The sequence below is a fragment of the Octopus bimaculoides genome, chromosome 12 (genome assembly GCF_001194135.2).
Source record: "Octopus bimaculoides isolate UCB-OBI-ISO-001 chromosome 12, ASM119413v2, whole genome shotgun sequence".
Taxonomy (NCBI): Eukaryota; Metazoa; Mollusca; class Cephalopoda; order Octopoda; family Octopodidae; genus Octopus; species Octopus bimaculoides.
In genome coordinates, this window is record NC_068992.1 from 53,571,965 (window position 1) to 53,578,005 (window position 6,041).

General features: G+C 34.8%; 1 long non-coding RNA gene across 1 annotated transcript in view; it reads left to right on the forward strand.

Annotated features, from left to right (window-relative positions):
• LOC128249205 (uncharacterized) overlaps window positions 1–6,041 on the forward strand; it is a 579,204-nt gene that overhangs the window by 119,995 nt on the left and 453,168 nt on the right. The window lies entirely within an intron of this gene.

Sequence of the window (6,041 nt, forward strand, 5' to 3'; positions counted from 1 at the left end):
TATATATATGAACTCGCGCACGCTTGTGTGTGTGTGTAAGTATCATTATGCCATTTTAAAACTTGTAAATATGTGCATATCTTTGCTTCGGAGATGTATTTTTCTGGCAAATAGTTTAACCCGAAATTGAAAAATAATCATAAAATGAAAGCTCACAAAATAAAAGTTGTTAACAGCACTTGATTGTTATTTGATATCTTAATATTCGTCGAACTCTCTTACAACTTGTCTGCTAACACAGCTCCATTGCAACTCCGCAGTATGTTGTCTGTGAATAGTTCGCATTTAGTGCGACGAAAATTTAGACACCAAATGGTAAATGTTTAAGTATCTGTGTACTTTTGAATGGCTAATACGCGACTTCCACGATGGAATTACTTGTACATATGTATATCTTAATATGTAACAGAGTTAATTTTGCAGACATTCCTATAATAGTCTTTCATTTGAAAGAGAATTACGCTAATATATTTGTCTCTCAATTTGAATCTAATTAGCTTTGTGTTTCTCCGTTTCGGTATGGCTTTATTGCATTCGTTGCCTCTTTCTCTTTTTCCTCACACACGGGCACGCACACTTTCTATTTCTCCCTCTCTCTCTTTCTCTGTCTCTATCTCTCTCTCTTCTTCTTCTCCCTGTCTCCTCATTTCTTCTCTGGTGTCCGTCTTCCTTTGATGCACTTATCTTTAATTCAATACTTTCTCAATTTCTCTCAGGCCATTGTATCAACACCTCTCATAGAAAACTTGAAATCAAATTAATTATTCACGCTTATTTGAAACCCATATCGAGGTATTTTGTCGTTCAATTCTTACCCATTTCGCACTTCCATCTGTCATCATTCCGCTCCGCAACAGTTTTGGTCATTTGCATATAGGTCACAAAGTATGAAAACTCGAATACTCAAGCTCTAAATTAATGTAATCGAATCTTTCATCACTATGGTAATGAACTTCAAGAAATATATATTTTGTCAAAGTTTTGCAATTGTCTAGTCACACAAATGGGCAGTGTTTCAGATGTTAGATAATTATTAATTATATATAGATATTTCTTCACGACATTGTTGCAGGATAATAAATCCGGTCTTCATAGTCTGTAATCATATGATTGTTTATGAATGTATCTTAGTACTATGAAGCAGTATCGTTTCTTTGAACACTCATCCGTGACTCACACTACCATGACCATTAGCCATGTTTTAAAGCATATACTGTAATCAGTAAACATCTGTGATATTACTCCACATTAATTCTACACTACCGTCTTCACAAAGTTTACTTTTATTTGCAGTGTATCGTGCATTTAATGTATGACTTATATTTCATTTAATGTTTTCATTAAATATTGTCAACAAATGATGATACCAAGAAAGTTTCTAAAAGCCACATAATCTAATCTCCAGAATAACTAATCTCCTAAAGCGGCGAGCTGTCTGAGACCTTAGAACGCCGGATAAACTGCTTAGCGGTATTTCGTCTGTCTTACGTTCTGAGCTCAAGTTCCACCGAGGTCGACTTTGCCTTTCATCCTTTCAGGGGTTGATAAATTAAGTACCAGTTGTGTACTAGGGTTGATCTAATCGACTGGCCCCCACTCGCTCGAAATTTCAGGCCTTGTGCCTAGAGTCTAAAAGAATAACTAATCTCCTAATTTCAATGTATCTTTGGTGGGTAAAATGAGAAAATGCACCTAATTTTATTAGTCTCTTCTTTTAACACCAAAAGATTGTTGTTTTCCAGCAGAATTGTATATCACTGTCAACAGTAGAGACTGTTTTCTTTTCCGTCTTTCTTGCATACCAGTCATTTCCTGACAGTAAGATTTGATGTAAGTTAATCCCTGTTGCAAAATTCAATAATGGATTTGCAAACTACTGTGCATTACCGTAACCTTTGTTGGTGCAGCGGTTATTTTGTAAAGTGCTTTGGAGATTAGTTTGCGTCCAGAATGGATAACTGCTCCTAGATCTGGGACGGTGTAGCTGTTACAATGGCATCTAGGATATTAACCACACGTCTAATTGGTACTCCTTCACTAACGGATGCAACCAACCCCTATCCCACAAGGTTCTTTTCATTTTCTTTCTGTCATTTCGATCGCCATTACAATGGCTCTTCCGTGCTGGCTGTTCTTGTATCCTTTCAACTCAGACACTCCTATCTCACTGACCACTCCAACCATCGATACACTGCGTCAGAGAAAGTCCACTACACTCATACTCAATACTAAATACTATGCATAAGCCTTCATCCCCAGAACATCATCCTGCTGAAATCTTTTCGCAGATCATGTCTCTTTTGACCAGCAACAATTTAAACAGAACATTAATTACATCGATCTCATCAGCTTGGACAGTCTTCGAGGGTTATGCTTTGTTACTTTCCCCTAGAATCATCATGAACGAATAGCGTTTGTTAGTATAAAACGATATACATTTTCCCATCAGAGATCACACTACATTGCAAAAGTATGCGGACCCCATTTATTCAAGTATTGTCATTTCTGCTCTCACATATATGGTTGTAAACATGAATACTACTACGTCTGCTGCAAGTTGTCCAGCATTTATTTCCAGCAGTTGTTTCAATGGATCATCATTTGTGACAGTCAGTCTTTTCTCGTGATTTTATTTGAAAGAATATATCTCCAGATTAAAACTTTGTCTGCAGATAGACACTTCTGAAATTACTGTATTGTTTACAGAATAATTGAACTCTCTCGAATGTCGAAGCTATGTTTTTAGTACATTCTGTTGCATTATTTCCTCACTCAAATCCGCTCCATAAGAGAAGTTGTGTGCATTCAACAGTTACCATGTTATCACGGCCTACAATGGCTACTAAACTAATGTTTACAAGGCAAACATTATCTGGAAACTGAAGCGAAATAAATATAAAAGCTAAACCAACTAAAGCAAAGTGGAATAAATGACAAGCTGCATTTCTCAAAATCCGTACAACTCCTAAAAAAATATTTCATATAGAAAAGCATTTAGTGTGGAATAACCAAAATATTTACTGCCCTATGGACTGGTCTTACGAGTAAGTGAACACACAGTTTAAGAGCTGGATGCGGTACACGATCGATGAATGATTGAACTTTAGTGATTATTCTTGTACTCTGTATAGATACGCTGGGCGTCACACCCCTCATAATGCCGCTTCACTTTAGTTTCCATTTTTTTTTTCATTCACGCTCACATATATTTCATGGTCCGATTATATAAACTAAAGCATAAATATACATCAGTGTTACTGGAACTTGTTTTACATCTGTGCAAGTAAATGATTATGCGCACACACATATATCCACAAGTAAGTAACTATATGCATATACTCAGACACACACAAACACACACACATATATATACATGTGTGTGTATCCATATATATATATATATATATATATATATATATATATATATATATATATATATATATATATATATACATGCACATATGTACACACATATTACTTTGTAACCTTCTCCAGTCTGTTTTCTCTCGATATCGAAAACCGCTTTATAATCACCAACAATGTGCTGAAATGGCGATATTCTAACAACCTCAATGAACGCATAAATTGTCTTTTTACTAGGCTTATTTATTTAACAGGTGAAGTGGATGTAAAATAATTTCGTTGCATTTCTAAGCCTTTCTCCACTCCAACTGTCTTTCTCCCTTTTTCGTGTTTCTCTTTTTCTATCTCTCAGACTGTCTGTTTTTCTCTCTCTGTCTCTCTACAACAAATTTCACTAAAACATCTATTTGTATTAGAGCACGAACAAAATAACATTTTTCATGTCAAGTGATTTCCTATAGTTATTTATACATGCAAATAATAATAATAATAATAATAATAGAAAATACCAGAAACAGTAGCAACAACACGAACACCAACAAGGAACAATAAGGCTGACAAAAACCTTTAAGTTTAGATAGAACCGCATGGAATTAATTGAATGCGCCAAGAGAAAATGGAAAGCAAATATCATTACAATGAACAATTATTCGATATTCCAGCAATAACAAAAACAACCCGTATAACAACTACAACAGCAAAAGCAAAGACGATAAGAACGATTGTAATATGAGGAATAAGTAGAACGAGAATAATAATATTAATAATGTTGATGGAGTTAATAAAAATAATGATGATGATGATGATGATAATAATAATAATAATGATAATGGCTTGATCAGAAAACAGTTTTGCTTCCTCTTTTCATATAAATTCTAAAGCAAATCTTAAATAAATAAGCTTTGTTCGTATAAAGGTTCATGCTTGAATTAATGGGCTAATTTTATATAAGATGGAATATATTTAAATATATTATTCCATCACATATGATGTGATTGTTTTACACAGTGAGCAAAAAGGTAAAAATATGTGTTTGTGTGTGTGTGTGTCTTTGTGTATGTGTTTGCGTGTTTCTCTGCCTCTGTGTGTGTGTGTGTGTGTGTGTGTGTGTGTGTGTGTGTAGTGGTGGAGAGAAAGATTAACGTTGAATAGAAAATCAGAAACAGAGACAGATAAATTGGCAAACAAAAACATGTATGTATGTAATTTTTCACGTGTATGAACACGTATAATGTGAGCGTGTGTATGTGGGCTTGTGTGTACCTATTTCTCATAAACGAAAATTGATTATGTTCCTTCGTTCAATAAAAATATAATTCGATGAAATGTAAAGTTTATCGTTCGTATTTATGGTGAGGGATATTTGTAGTGTCTTAACTGAAGCAGATATTATGGGTAAACAGCAAACTCACAGCAAACAGGTGTTAATATGTAAATATGCTTGTAAGCGTGTGGATTTGTGTGTGTGTGTGAGTGAGAGAGAAGAGGCCTAGGAGTTCAGGTGTTGCAATTATAGTCGCAAAATTGTTTCCATTCACAAAAATCGATCGTCATGTATTCTTGAGTAAAACATCTTTTCATGTTATTCAGTGAGCACTTCGACATCTGATGTATGTTAAACCATGCACCTGTACATGAATTGTCGATCTCATGAATGAAGTAAACGCTAAGACACAGCACAAACAGTTGGTCACTATAGCCAAATCATCTGTGCAGGTTGCTCAACAAGTGGTGGAAGACCACTCATTATCGCCTACGGCAGGAAAACCCGCGATGCATACGTATACATGTATGTGCATGCATGAGTAGGCGTATAAGTAAATATTTCGGCATATGAGTGCAGACACTCACATATTGACATACACAAAAGAAGCAAGACGATAAAAAAAAACAGAAATCCTCAATGGATAGTATATCAGACCCCGATTTTGCAAATTCATTGAAATAGCTGTCGGTTGTCTATCTACTCCACATTTAGAGCATTCAACGACAATATGAGACTTCAAAGACAGTTGCTCCCATAAATTCTAAAATAAATTGTAAGATTCGTGGAGGTTCAAAGTTGGGAACGCAAGCGGAACAGTGAAGACATACAAGGAAACAGAAGGAAAACAAACATGTGTGTGTACATATCTGCAAATGTGTTGCTACTTTCTATCTACAAATGAAATTGAATGACTAGGAGACTCGCAAGTCTACGTCATTTCCTGATGATATAAACATACCAATAAGTTTTATGCCGTAAGCAAGAACAGTATTCTACAGTTCCGGAGAGAAAGATTCACAGCGTAAAGAAAAATAGAAGGATAAACTGGAGTTAATGAGATTGAGAATGAATGCAGAAGGGAGATAATAAACTTACTAATCTAAACAGATTTACAAATCTGTTAGAAAACATGCGGATAAATATACATACATTACATGTGTATGTGTGTGTGTATGCATAAATATATATATATATTCACAGCAGGAGAATGATACAGAATTAAATATCTATCTATCTATCTCTCTCTCTATATATATATATATATATATATATAAAGTGTAGTATATTGCCACTTAAGTGTGGCTGACCCCTAGGGGTGGATGTTACTGTTGCTTTTAGCCCCAGGAGGACATCTCCTCCAGCTGGCTTATATATATATATATGTATATATGTATATGTATATATATGTATA